The following is a 15959-nucleotide window of genomic DNA, read 5'->3' as shown; positions in this document are numbered from 1 at the left end:
CAAGAACTCTGTTTTAAATTGCTTACACAGTTTTGTGGATAACGCTAGGCGCCCCTCCCCTTGGAATTCACAGTGCTGGATGTGAGACAGTCATAAACCATTAATGGTAGTCAGTGTACCAAAGGCAATACTAGAGGTACATGTTACATTTCATGGGGGCGGTAAGGGGAAAGTGGTCACCTGAGGAGTATAGTCTAGGAAGTTTTCACAGAGGCATGCCTGAGCTAAATCTGCTAGAATGAATAGCAGCAATGTCAGAGTGAGGGTAGGGATGAGGGAATTTCATTAAGGTGTGCCAAGCCAGAGGGATATAAAGCAGCATTATGAGGTCACAGAAGGGCAAATAGTTGGCAAGGTGGACATGCCCCCTGCAAGAAGTACTGGAAATGAGGCTAGATACCAGGCAGTAGTAGCCCGTGGGAGGAAAAATTGACAAGAACTAACACCAACGTATATTCCTATAAAGTTGCTAAACATCAAGGATAAAGAATTATATTCACAAACATAGGAAAACAGGGGAATGATGACAACAGCCTTAGACTTCTCCGTGAGCTCTAATGCCAGAAGATGGTGCAACATCTAAAAGAGGCTAAAAACAAAAGCATGACCCAAAATGTTATGTACAGCCAAATGGGTGTTGTAAAAGGCCATAGCCTGATATTCCTAAATCTGCAAAACCTCAAAAAATAAAATATCCAAGAGTTCTTCTTATAAAATCTCCTCAGGCAAAAATCCAGTCAATCAAGAGAGTAATCAAACTAAAAACTTGGTAATAAAGAAGTTAATGTTAAAAACAAAGCAACTGAAGATGAGATTTTAATCCATTTAAATTTCTATAAAACAAAGACATCAGGCGCCTGGGTGGCTCAGTTGGTTAAGCCACTGCCTTTGACTCAGGTCATGATCCCAGGGTCCTCGGATTGAGTCCTGCATCGGGCTCCCTGCTCGGTGGGGAGTCTGCCTCTCCCTCTCCTCTCTGCTTGTGCTCTCTCTCACTCTCTCTCTCTCTCTCTCAAATAAAATCTTAAACAAATACATCAATTGCAGGATTATGGTTATGGAATAAAATGTAAATAACATTGAAATAATAAAAAAATTATAGAAACTGCCCCAAATTGGAACATGTCATTACAAAATACAGTTCAAGCCTCTTAATATTTTTCATAATCTTGTTTCTTAATTTTAGAAGAATCCTTTAGGGGCAGCTATGTCTTGTGAATAAATAATAACCTGATGATTTGTAATTCCCTACTTTGTTGTTAAATTCAAGTAAAAAGAAAAATCTAAAAAAGAAAAATAGCACAAGATATAATTGCATTTAAAAATTAGATCTATGTAACTTTAATGCCTGGAGAAGAGAGATGGAATAACAGTCACCAAATGATAGTAGTTACGGTATCTAGGTAGTGGAATTATGTATGATTTTAAAAATACTTTTGCTTTCTTCTTTGAAAGTTTCTGTGTTGCTTGATTTTATAAGTAATTTGTTTATTCTATAAATATTTATTGAGTGCTCATTGTTATTTAAGCACCAGGGACACATCTGTGAGCTATAAAAGTAAGGTCCTTGCCTCATAGAGCTTACATTCTAGTTAGGAATACGCTATATATAAAAATAAATAAATAAATAAAAATAAGAACAGTTTGTGATGAATGCTTAGAAGGAAATGAGTAGGGAAGGAGCAGGGTGCAGGTTTGTTAGGATGGTGGGGGGGATGGGGGATGAACATTGCCTGACCTGAGATGACATCTAAAGGATGAGAGGAGCCAGCCTTGTGCAGTGCTGGGGGAAGAAGCAACCTGGCTTTGGGTAGGAAAGACTCTTCGCGTTTGAAGGATAAAAGAGAGGCCAGTATGGCTGAAATGTTAAAAAACAAAAAAAAAAAAAACAAAAAAAAAACGAGCAAGCGAGCAAGCCTGGTGAGATGATTTTGAAGAGAATACAGAGAACCTGGACATAGAGATTCTGGGAGGTCCTGAAAGCCAGTGTGGATTTTTACTTTCAGTGGAAAGCCACATACAAAGACACACACACACACAACACACACAACTTAAAGACATGATTCTGCATCTGCTCTGAGCCATTCTGAAGAGCCTGAGCACAAATAAGTCTAAAAAGAAGGCCAATGAAGCCTTATCCATGAATTTTTTAATTTTGTGAGATAATAAGTTCCTTATTTTTCCTAAATATTTTCTGCCATAATTTTCAGCTATTAAATAGTATCTGGTCATGTATTTTACCCCATTATCAGGAACTCTTCATGAAATGCTACTTACTTCAGTGACTTTAGGCAAGTTGAAGACTATACTCATATACTATGTTAAAAAATAGAAGGAATAGGGGTCCCTGGGTGGTTCATTGGGTTTAGCGTGTCTGCCTTCAGGTCTGGTCCTGATCTCAGGGTCCTGGGATTGAACCCTGTATGGGGCTCCCTGCTCAGTGGGGAGTCTGCTTCTCCCTCTGCCCCTGCCCCTGCTCATGCTCTCTCTCACTCTCAAATGGGTGAAATCTTTAAAATAAAATAAAATGCTATGATTCTGAATGGTTTTTAAAAAAATAGAAAAATAGATCTTCAAGTCTCAGTCTACATGCAGGCCCTTATTATTAAGTGTAACTGGACTTGTGAAAAGTGAAAATATCTCTGAGGAAGAGGAAATTTCAACTGTGTGGTGTGATATCTGTAGACACTTGACTAATATCTTTAATATATTTTTGGTGGTATTTGAACTTCTCATTAAAAAAGTGTATGATGCAATAGTTATTTTTTGAAAGACTAGTTTAACATAAACTCATCCAGAATTACTCGTTTTAACAGGTTACCCACCTAATAAACAGCCTATCAGAGTGCCTTGCACCTTGTAGGTATACAAAATATTGTTGATGCGGTTTTGCAACTGAATGAAATTATTTACAGAATAACACATCATTCTTGTATAATTTTATTCATGGGTCGTTTGGAATGAAAACATAAAAACCAGTATACACTATATACGTTAGTTTATTCAAAGAAATAAAATCAAAAGAAACACGCCCCCTTGTGGTTAGCTATTCCCACTTGCAAACCCTTCACCTTGTAAGTGGAAAGTAAATACAAGAGCTTTTCGCAAATGGTCAGCTTTTCACTGACAGCATTCTAAAGCCAATATACAATCTTCCAGTTTTAGATGGTAGAGGAAAATCAGATCTCAAAATTTCATTTCTGCATAATCTAAGATATGCACAACAAATAGGTTAAAGAAGAAAAACCAGAAAAATACACCACACAGCAGTTGTTAGCTAATGAAAAATACAAAGGCTCTTTTAAGGAGCATGGTGTGGGCTCTAGAAAGCTCCTATTACTGACTTTCTTAATACTCTTTAAGAGGGAGAACTGAGGAAAACAAAAACCTGAAAAATCTTACCAAAGGAGAGTTGGTGACACAGAAATCTTTATAAAAATAGGAAGCCCATCCCTTCAGACATAAAAAATTGATTTGAGGCAGTTGCAGGAGCAGGGAGAGGCTGAGCCCAGAATCCTTAGGGACAGCCCAGGAAAAGTCCTCCTTGTCTTGAAGGTGCTCAAGTAGTGAGTCAACCCCACCTATCACATACCTGTCAGCAATTTTAAAGTAGAAACAACTGATGCCTGAATACAAGGTAAGACCTCTTGTATTACTGCCTCTCCTTAGAAGTGGCAAAAGTTCTAGATGCCCAAATCCAACTAGAAATTGCAGAGGAATCTGAAGCCCAAGTTTATCTCTGGTTGTAAAGGGATATCCCAGACATTATGAAGTTAACCCAGATGAAGACCTTTAATAAAAGTGCAAGAGAGAACAGAGCCTAGTTTGGCCAATAGAGGCTGCACACAGGCCTAGCTGAGAAAAAATTTCTTCCAATCCTTTACTCAGCCCACCCCATGCCCTCAGGCTATAGATGCTCCCTCCTCTGTACGTCAGGGGTCAGCAAACCTTTTCTGTAAAGCACCAGATAGTAAATATTCAGACATCCCAAGCCATGTGATCTCTGTCACAGCTACCCAGCTCTGCTATTGCACCAGGAAAGCAGCCACTGACACTACGTAAATGTGGCTCGGTGTCAATAAAATTATTTGCAAAAATAGGAGATGGGCCAATTTCTAGTACACACCATATTTGCTGACCTTTGCAGTGTCACTCATAAAATGAGGGGAAAGGACGGAGATGGAGGAAAGGGGAATTTAGCCACATTATAATTGCCATAAATACGTTTAGACAAATCTTTACATGTTAAGTATCAACAAATTAAGAAACAGAAAAAAAAAAGTATAAAAAACAAGGGAAAATATACATCAGCAAAAAATGATTAAAACTAATATGGAAAAAATGTAGTATGCAAATGGCAGATGAAAAAATACCTTATAGTGGAAAGCAAACCCCTTGTACCTTCCCCCAGAGTGCTTTATAAGAGAATTTATAAGGACACAAATTTGTATAAGACTTCAAGGTAAGTTAAAAATACAAAATAGAAATAAAGCTTATATGGAAATAGAACTATGAACTAACATATGACTAACATATGACCAGTACGGAACAAAGAATAAATATATAAGAAGATAAATACAACAAGCAGCAGAGACTCAATTATTAGTATAGAGCAGCATTGTCCAGTAGAATTTCCTGCAATGATTGGAATGATCTATAACTGTGCTAACCAAGAAAGTAGCCACAGTGACTACTGAACACTTGAAATGTAGTTAGTGCAATCAAGGGACTAAATTTTACACTAAAAAGTTTTTAATTAATTTAGATTTAAATAGCCACATATGGCCAGTAACTATTTATGAAAGTATAGGTCTAGAGGAAACTCTGGAGAATATTACAATGAACACAGAGAAAAAAAGAGGTTAAACAATTACAGCGAACATAATAAATATAAAATAGGTATAGAGACCACAGAACATAAGGACAAGCTGTGTCACTGAATGAGAAGTCTAAACAAATGGAATATGACATGAATTTTAAATCATAATAGAAGATAATTTTCCCAAATACAGGAGGAATTTATGCCACAGATTCAAAGGGCACAGTGTATTTTAATAAAATTCTGAAACATCACAATGGACAATAAGATATTTCCTGGTCTTTACTGAATTTTCAGAATAACATTTCTTCAGGTATTCAAGAGGAATTTTTCTTAAGTTACTTAGAAGTGGAAGAAAATTGAGCTACCTTTTGATTTCTTCACAATAACATTTAGTGTCAGAAGATATGGACCACTGCTGAAGGAAAGAAACCGAGCCTAAAATGTTTCATATTCAGACATACTGTCATTCAACCACAAAGACAACAGGTAAAAATGAAAGAATTTGAGAAATATATTACACAATGTACCATATTATAAAATCTTCCTCAAAATCTGACAAAGAAGAAATAAAATGAAAGCCATTGTGAAAAAAGATTGGTGGCAAACTTTAAATCCATGTAAATATTTAATCAAACTTGAATAATCATGGAAACTATGGTCAGAAAATATAAATACATTTTAATTTAAGAGGTAAATACTACCATATAATAAAATACCTTAGGCCTGTTCCCCAGAATCACAAGCTGAAATGAGGATTTAAATAGAAATTTATTGAGGAAATGATCCTAGGAAACTGTTGGTTAGAAAGTGGGGGAAACTAAGGATGGGGAAGCAAGCAAGCAAGTGTGAAAGAACCAATTTCAGGCAAAACTTCAGCATAACAGAGACGAGAGTGTCTTATTAAACCTGGCAGTTTGAACATGTATATTTACCTCTTCTCCCTCTGAAAAAGTGTGGTAAAAGGAGAGGAAAAAAAAAAAAGGCATAAACCCATAGGGATGAGGAGATTAGGAAAGACAACAAAAGAAAAGTGTTGGAAGCTAGAGAGTAGATGGGACATTTCCAGTTCTGGTCATGATTGAGTAGCTGGATTGAGGCTTACCTTCTCACAAAAAATTAAAATCTGGGAAGATGTATTAAACAACTGTCTGCACACACTGGATTGCAAGAGCTAAGGTCATTGAGGGAAGGAAAGCGTATGTGGTAAGCCTCACCTTAATTCCAGCTTTGTCCTTAAGGGTATTTTCCAAACCTTGGCACAGGGAAATAGACGCCAAGAAGAGAGAAGGCAGATCGGAAAGAGAAGAATGAAGACAAGATATATTGTGCAAACACTAACCAAAAGAAAGCTGGTGTGACTATACTCACAAAGAACAAAATAGATTTTAAAGTAAGAAGTGTAAGAGATAAAGAAGGCTATCACGTCATAATTAAAAGGTCAATTCAAGGGGCACCTGGGTGGCTCAGTTGGTTAAGTGTCTGACTCTTGATTTCAGCTCAGGTCATGATCTCAGGGTCGTGAGATTAAGCCCCGATTTAGGGTCCACTCTGGGCGAGGAGTCTGCTTAAGATTCTCTCTCCCCCTTCCTCTGCCCCCCACAAAACAAGGTCAATTCAAGAGGAAGGTATAACATTCCTAAGTTAGTATATAATGTATAATATCGCTTTAAAATACATAAAGCTAATATTGACAGAACTAAAGGCAAAGGTAGATAAATCCACAATCACAGTTGGGAATTTTAACACATGTCTATCAATACATGTCTATTAACTGATAGACAAACAAGCAGACAACAGTAGAAATAGAGAAGATTTGGATACAACAATTAATCAATTTGATTTCATTGACATAAAGAACACTATGTCCAACAACTGCATAATTCTAGGTTGAGTTGTTTTTCTTTTGATACTTTGAAACTGTTTCTCCATGGCATTCTAGTTTTTATTTTCTATTGTGTTACCTTATCTTTGTTTCTCTACACCTACTGTGGTTTCCGCCCCACCCCACCCCCCGTCGTTTTTTTAAGGTTTTCTCAATATCCTATTTGTTTCATATATTTTGTCCATTTTTTAGCTGTTTCAATTGGGCGGGTAAATATTGTCAATATTACTCATCTTAGCCAGAAGAAGAGGCTTTTTCCAAAGCATTTTGGAATAGAAGCCAGAAAGATATATTCCAATTTGTTTCTGGGGTTTCATATGTGTCTGACTGCCTGGAGTTCTGTGCCTACAGAGAAGGCGGTGACTGAGAATTTAGGGGTCACCTTTTCTAAATATAGATTTTAATTTAAAAATCTTGTTTTTGCTGTGTGTTCTCATTCCCACACACCATTAGGCTTTTTCTCCAGTTCCAGGTTTCTGAAGCCTAATCTAAACTTTCTCAGTTGTATCCTTCTCCTTAGACATTCTAGACTGTGTTACAGCCCCCTCTATTCTCATTAGTTACAAGTCCTCCAACTGCACTTTTTCTTCCAGGTATTCACAGATGCCTCATTCATTCTCTCTCTCTGTCTCTGTCTCTCTTTCCCATTGAGGATATATCCTGTTGAAATTTCATCAATTTTATGCAGTCAGCCTACCATACTGACCACAAAATCTGGCCTTTATATTTTTAGTGCTGGCCAATTCTCTTAGTACTCTATATATTGATTTTTGCTCAGGGAATCAATCAAACTATTTAGTGGAGTTTTAAGCAAAGCAAAGCAATCAAATATTTATTTAACATTATTCAAGTCCAGACTTCATGCTTCACTTAGCTTCAGGAGTCAAATTTATCATTTGTTGTCTACATTAGGTTCAGATCACAGAAATTAAATTAAAAGGCTTTTACCTTTTGTGCACATTTGAATTGTGTGTATTTAAAGTCATCCAAATAAAAAACAATCATAAAGTTTCATTTTGTATAGTATTTGAAATACATTATCTTATTTTATTTTTTTTAAGATTTTATTTATTTATTTGACAGAGAGAGAGACAGCGAGAGAGGGAACACAAGCAGGGGGATTGGGAAAGGGAGAAGCAGGCTTCCCACTGAGCAGGGACGGCAGTGCAGGGCTCGATCCCAGGACCCTAGGATCATGACCTGAGCCGAAGGCAGATGCTTAACGACTGAGCCACCCAGGCACCCCTCTTATTTTATTTTTTAAAGATTTACTTATTTATCTGAGAGAGAGAGAGAGCATGAGCCGGGGGAGGGGCAGAGAGAGGGAGAGAAGCAGACTCCCCGCTGAGCATAGATCTGGATGCAGGGCTTGATCTCTCCACCCCGAGATCATGACCTGAGCCAAAAGTAAGAGTCAGACACTCAACCTACTAAGCCACCCAGGCGCCCCAGAAATAAATTATTTTAAATTGAAATTAATTAATTAAAATCAATTGATCCAATATCAAAATCAATTAATTAAAAATCAATCAAGAATTGCTACTTTCAGAATTGGCTGAGTGCATGCTATTTTTGCTTTTGCCACATGATGGCACCATTTTAGCTAATAATTACAAATATCATCCTCTAACAATTTTTCTCCAGTTCTTCATCCTTTGAATGTTACTAAGTATCCAGAAATTATCCTCTACTGAATAAACTGTAATCACCAATTTATAGACCTGACCAATCTTATAGTTTGGATTTTGAACTAAAGAATTGTCAGGACTCATCCATCAAGGTTCTCCATAGATCTCTCACTGTGGGACCTAAAGCTGTAGTTTCCTGAAAGGTTTTGCTGTCAGGTTTCAGAGATGCCCTAATGAATAGCCAAGTGAGGTACAACCTACAGTGTTCTGCTTGTACAGATGTATGGCTCTGAGTCAGCTAAGAGTGCTTACACTGTGTGAATCCAAATGCTGAGAGATTAAAATGTGCCCCAGTCAATAATCAGAGATAAAATATTTGGGAAGAAGGATAGTCCACTGATTCACAAGATAAGCCTATTAGAAATCTTCAGTGAAGATAATTTAATTATATACAAGAAGCATTTATTTAGTGTTTTTTCTCCATGCCTATTAAGGCCTTAAACATCAAGGACCCTTTCTGGCCATGACTTTACCTTTTATATTATTTCTTCCCCTTAATAAGAAAAGCTAGCATTTTTCATAAGACTTCTATGTGCTAAATACCATGCTCTGTGCTTTGCATTTTTTATGTCATGTAATTCTTAACACAAGCCTTCAAGGTACATGTACTCATTATTTTACAGATGAAGGAAGCTCAGACATGTACCTAGTATCATTCATCTAGTAAGTAACAGAGCTAAGGTTTGTATCTGGGTCCTTGTGCCCAAAGCCCACACATCAACCTTCACTCATTTGAATATGTACACCTACACTTTCTATGTTGCCTGTTTTCCTATATGGATCAGCATCCCACCTATAATTACGCCTGACAATTTCCTGCTAGAGATAATTTATTTATTCCTTGATTATGTATAACTGTTTAAAAATAATGGTGAAAGGGCTTCATATCTATCTCTATTATGATCCACTGCACTGATTAATGTATACTCTGATTGGCCCTTTGAAGATTCTGAGGGTTTACCTGATAGAACAATTCTACAGGAATGTACAGACCAATGCTATGAGGAGCAGGTTCAAGTCTACATAGCCATCTTGGGACTGAAGTGGTTAGTTTATTCGGTGGGATTGGCCATCAGATTAAACAGAAGAAGAGCTTTAGAATCTCAGAGTTGAAAGAGATTGTGAAGTTCACTGAGTCCAAATAACCAAGCTTGCATGCATTCTGCCATATGCCTACTCAGCAGCTGGCCAGCTACTCCTTGAATTCCAGAGAATTCTATAGCTCAGGAATCACTTTCAGTCTTGGGCCAGTTTAACTGTTCTTCGTATGACACATATAGCAAGGAAGACCAGCCACTGAGGAGATGGTGGTGGCCATGACCATGAAGTTGGTAGAGGTTTTCCCACTTGATCAGAACTTGTTCAGGAGCTGGGTCAGCTCTTCCAGCTATCCCTGGAGGAAAACCATCAAGAGAAGCTTTGGCAGGGCAGATGCTTGAGGAAAAAATTCTGATGGAGGCACAACAGGGTTAAAGCCTGTGAAAAGTATATTTATTTGTATTTTAATATACTTATTTGGCTCAACTTTTTGAGGTAAAATGTAAATGTACATAAATGAGCTCTGATTAAATTCTTAGAACAGTTGAATCAGATGACAAATCAAGATCTACTCAAGAGAAAACAGTCTTACAGTGTAAATCTGGAAAGACCATAATTATGCTACATGCTAAAATCTTCCCCTGGACTTCACATGTAAACAAAACTACATATTAATTTGAAGTCATCAAAAGTGCCTGGAAAAACACATCGAGGACAGGTTTAACACAATATTCTATAGATTTTCCCTTTCCAACACCTAACATAATCACTTCCACAAGAGGGCACCAATTGATATCTTATTCTCAATAAATGGAAGGCCAGTTTGAAATAATGGGCTGTTGTTACAGTTTATACTTATATAGTTACACCAAATATTTCAACATAATTCACACAGTATACTTGAGAAGATCACCTTCATTGTTACTGTCTCTCAAGAAAATAACATTTTAGGTTTCAGGAAGGCGCATTCCCAGTCCATAGAAAAAAGAAACCTTTCATGTTAAAGTCGAGTACTGTTTAATTTTTCAAAAATAAATAATAAAATGCATTTTAGAAAAATGAATTCATGCTCTCAATATTTTTACAGTTTATTTCAAATGTGAAATTTGGCAAGTTTGCTTTGTTTTAAGTGAAAAAACAAAAATGCCTCAATTTTCCCCTTTTTATGGGGATAAATCTAAGAGTAGAAGGCCTCAGCAGTGTCGTGGGAGTGTTGCTAAATTCATAGGTAGATTAAGTTTGGCAGATACTCCAATGTATCCTGTGCTGCTCTTTGGAAATTAGCAGTAAATTTCTGCTAGTTTAATCCTAGCATGAGCTTCCTAGTATGTATACACACACACACACACACACACACACACACACACACTCACTCTCTCTCTCTCTCTCTCTCTCAATACTTAAGACATTTTACTTACTTAGGTCTCCTCTACCCTTCATCTTTCACACTGAGTCCTCCACTTGCTGTGTGCAAAGAATAATAGGAGAATTGGCAGAAAAATCTGTTTACCCCCTGGGATAAGAGTGCCAAATTGGTCTTTTCTAGGAACTGTAGAAGACTTTCATAATTCAGCATGTTTTTCCATAGTGTTGGTCTCTATGCACAAAGGAAGTGTTTAGCAATAAAAATTGTATTTATTGAGCACCTAATTGTCCCAGGCATTATACAATAATAATTGTACCATGCACATTTTATTTTATCCTCTTAACAATGCAATAACTTAGGTATTACCAAGACTCCCATTTTATAGCTGAGAAAACTGGGTTGCAGAGAAGTTAAGTACTTCCCCAAGGTTTCTTGCCCTAGGAGGGCCAGGATTTGGATGTAGGTCTATCTTATTCCCAGGCCCCAAACTTTTAACTATTCTTGACGACTCTCTGAAACCCAGCAATAACTCCGGGATATTAGCAGGCTTACACCTTGGAATCAGGTCCTAGAATGTATCTAGTACCCTCAGGTTATGTTTGGACAAGGGTGATCTGGGAAATCCATGGTCTCCTTTGATGGATATCATAGGAAGTGGGAGAGATAAAGGAAAGTTATTTCCAAATTTTAACTGGCTCTCATAGTGTCATCTCTGCCATCTCAGCCATCTCTGAACACTGTGATTAGGTCAAGGATAGGCACATGACCCAAGGCACATTTCAGTATTTTTATTTGAGCAACTGGGAAAGCAGACTATCCTCTGCTGATGTTGATGGCATAAGCCTTGAGTGGGCCTCCACAAAAACCCTAATACTCTTCTGCCTACCATTTATTATCCAGAGAAAACAGAGTGGAGATAGGACTCTGGGGATACCACTGGGGCCAGGAATCAATAGGGCCTAAAGCCAGGTCTTTCTACTTGACATTTTTAGTTATGTGAGACAATATACTTCCTACTGGCAGAACCGTTTTGTGTCAAGTTCTTGGTCACTCTTAACTGAAGGTACCCTAGCTGATTCAGCCAGCTCAAATACAACAGTGTAGGAGGATATTGAGCAGGCTTTCCCTAACTTGGCAGCAAGTCTCAGAACAGAGAACAACACATGTGAAATCATGAAGTCCCTGCATTCTGAAGAAAGCAGCCAGACACCTCCCTCAGGACTTACAAAGAGTCTGCAGAACTGACCCACCCACATGTGACTGCCTCCCTCCTCCAGTCTGATGGGAAAAGGATAGGGTGAGAGTCAATGGATTCCTTTCACTCAGTGAAATAAAGGGTTTAGATGAGAGATGGTTCACTCCTCCTTCACCAGGGAGAAGAAAAGGGTGTTCCCATCACCAAGACAAGTCACTGGGAGGCTCTAAGAAAACAGCTCAGAGCATGGGGCCAAACGAATGGATGCCCTGGTGACATGTCTGCTTAGGCAGTGAACTAGCTAATTTGTCCTTGTGCCTATCTGGCTGGGAAGAAAGCATCTAAAGAGAAAAAGCAGAAGGGAGAGAGGGGTCAGTTTCCTCTACTATTGTTTGGTGGCAAAGATGAGCGAGTTGCCTGTGGGTCAAACAGATACTACAGAAAGTAGCAGGTGTAGGCATCTGGTCATGCCCATAGTGGTGTTCTCCTGGCAGAGAGACTTCAGTAACAAAAAGCTGTAGGGTGATGGTACAAGCAAATGGGAGGTAGAAGAGGTGCAGTTCAAGCTGGCTCTCCTGGTCAGGGAACTGCAGAGTGGATGGGTCCTACAGGGCCCTCTGAAGGACTCATACAGGGACCACACAAGAAAGATCACAAAGGAAGGAAGGGATTTAAATCAAATTTGAGATTGGTACTTTAAAATAACTGAGTTTTAATGGCTCAAAGTGACTGGAAATTTATGGGATCTATCCCAGATGGTATTAAGTGACAAGAAATGGAAAATGAATGAGGCATGGCTGAAGGCAGTGAATGGAAGAAATAAAACCTTTATATATTTACACCCCCACTGAGTTGAGACTGCTCAGTAACTCTAGTGGGATATTGAAGAATTCCGCCTTCACCATACAGACACCTGAAAATGGATTAAGGGGCAATAAAAACTTTGGCATTAGGTCAGAAGTAGCAATAGCAAATCCAGCACCAGTATCTCTGTCGACAGTTGCATTGCACTGTTAGTCTTTCTATAAATCCTATTTCAGGAGACTTTCCTAGAATGGGGCAGGGAAGGGCTGGGCCAAGGGGAAGGTCAAGGTGTATGTCCAATGGTTATACAGGTTGCGTTAAACTGGACAACTAGTCAGTTACCAATTTAGATTCTTATTTTGAGAAGATATAAGAAACTAGTCACTTTCTTATGTGAAATTATATCTCTTATTCTTTCTGTATGAGGGGAGGTGTTGTTAATTTTATTTCAAGGTATAATTTTATTTTTTCTTTTCTTTTTTTTTTGGAGGAGAAAGGGATAGAGGGAGAGGGAGAGAGAGAGAATCTTAAGCAGGCTCCATGCCTAGCATGGAGCCCAAAGTGGGACTTGATCTCACAACCCTGAGATCATGACCTGAGCCAAAATCAAGAGCTTAACCGACTAAGCCACCCAGGTGCCCCTTAAGGTATAATTTTAAATGATTACGCTCATCCTTAAAAATTCTTCAAGGGCATTGGAGACCTCTAGAATAATTTTGGAAAGGCTAGTGGGGTATGGGAGAATGAGAGGCTTTGTACTCAAATATCTAGAGGCACCAGCAGGCAGGGAATGTAACCAGTGAAATGGGCTGGGTGGGGTGGGGGAGAACTGCAGAGTATATGCCTCATCAAATGATGCAGCTGCTACTCAACCCCAGTTTACTGTTGCTATGTGCGTGTGCATACCTAGTTTACCCAAGTCTTCCAATTTTCAAAAATGAAAAATTCAAGTTTTTATATAAATCTCATAATTTCTGAGTGTTGGCAATTATTCAAAATTTTTAAACAGCACTGTATAGGCCAAATGAAACACATCTGTGAGCTGATATGGCTGGTGGGTTGCCAGCAACCTCTAGCATAGGTAATGGGAGAAGGTGGTCAGAACTGAAAAATGGAATGAAGGCTCAGGGCCTGTCAATCACTACTACTCCTAATATGAGCTCTGGACCAAAGGCATCTCTCAGACATGAAACAGGAACTTTATAGGAAGTCTGAGAGATAAAGGAAGCAGGACAAATTCTGCTAATGCTAAAGAATGAGGCATTGGTGCCCCTAAGATGATGTTACTTGCCACAGGACATACATCAACTCAGGAAGACTCATTTCAGGCACCACTGAGAACAGGTAAAGAGACTGAAATCCAACTAAAGCCATAACCTGCTTTAGGAACATACAGCTGAACGTGCTACGGATAAGAGGATTTTTAAAAAATGGACCAAAGGATGGAAGAGGTATCCAAAGTGGAGGTATCAGAGATACCTGGGAAGAAGAGAAAGATACAAATGCAAGGTTCCTTCAAAAACATTTAAGGCCCAGAGGAAAAAACTTTGAGCCAAAAAGCTGAATGTCTTCCTTCCCTAGGATAGTATCACAGGGCTGACTTGAATGTAGGTAAATTAGAGAGATGTTGGTCCATGTACAGCAGTGAGATCAAAGCAGGTTATGAATGGTTCTGAGGAAATGCTACAACCAGAAGCTGGCTATGAGGTGAGCCTCTTGGTTAAACATCTAATGCAGACATGGCTGAATATATAAATTTCTAAGACAAGAACTCATCTAGCATTTGAATTATTGTAGTAGTCTCCTAACTGGTCTCCTTGCTTCTGAACTTGACCCCTACAGTCCATTCTCAACAAAGTGATCCTTTTAAGACTTAAACCTGATCATATCACTCCTCTCTTAAAAATTCTTCCATGGCTTCCTATCTCACTTGGAGTAGATGCCAAAACCCTTAAAATGGAAGACAAGGCCTTGCTTTGGCCTTAGCTATGTCGTATCTAATGTCATTTCCTCCAACCCCACACATCTTGCCCATTCTGTCCCAGCCGCGCTGGCCTCCAGCCATTCCCTGAACACATCAACATATTCAGGATCTTTGCACTTCCTGTTTGCTCTGCCAGAAGGGTTCTTCTCACAGATATCTGCATACTGTACCCCTCATTTCCTGCTTGTTGCACATTGTCAGAGCATCCTTTATGGACCACACAATGCAAATAGAAGTCCTCCCACCCAGCTTTCTCTTTTTCCATAACCCTGCTTGTTTTTCTCATATTACTTATCACTACATGGTGTATTGGTTTTTGTTTATTTGCTTATAATCATCTCTTCCCATTAGAATGCAAACTCCATTAGGATTTTGTCCCCTGATGTATTGCCAGAGTCCAGAACAGTGCCCACTATATAGGAGGTGCTTGATAAATATTTGGTGAATAAAGAAGTGAATGAATGAATGAAAAGTAAAAAACACTTCTAATAATCTCGAAAAAATTGACAGTCACAGACTAAGGAGCTACTTAGATCATTTTGAAAGAAATTTGGAACCTTTAGGCTGTTTCCAAAATTAAAAATATATATATGATTACCCTTGTCTGTTCCTCCTCTGTGATGAGTAATGTTAGTGACATGAAGTTGAAAGAATGGGTGGTTGTTTTCTGGAAAGAAGGGAGGCTGACTCCTTGAAAACTGTTGAAAGATCCGAAAAGAGTAGATAGAGTTCCAGGCTTGCATGAAGAAATTGGCTCTGAAATTGGCCAGTAAAGGACCCATATGTGGGTTTACAACTGAGAGGACACTATGTTTAAAAACTGTTACTGAGCTCGTGCCAGAATCTGTAATCAGGACCTACGACTTTTTGGGATTTCTTAACTTTAAAATAAAGTCCATGATTTAGATATATTTCTTCAGAATGCTGGCTGTCATCAAGATCTAGTAGTGACAGCAGTCCTTAGGGACTGCTAACGGGCTTTCCTTATTTGCTAAGCATTTTTGTTTCGTCTGTAACACATATTTATGAAACACGATGGGGAGAGAGAGGCAAATATTTGAAAGTTTTTTTCCCCAAAGCTTTTCTCTTTCTCTCTCTCTTTCTTTCTTCAAGGCCATGGATATGTCTGTCTGTACATATGTGTAAGTATATTAACTTCCACTCACATATTGTTTATCCT

This window comes from Eumetopias jubatus, unplaced genomic scaffold (assembly GCF_037043125.1).
Source record: "Eumetopias jubatus isolate StellerSeaLion01/CBP00866 unplaced genomic scaffold, mEumJub1_p1.0 scaffold_5, whole genome shotgun sequence".
In the NCBI taxonomy this organism is placed as follows: Eukaryota; Metazoa; Chordata; class Mammalia; order Carnivora; family Otariidae; genus Eumetopias; species Eumetopias jubatus.
This window is presented reverse-complemented; position numbering follows the sequence as displayed.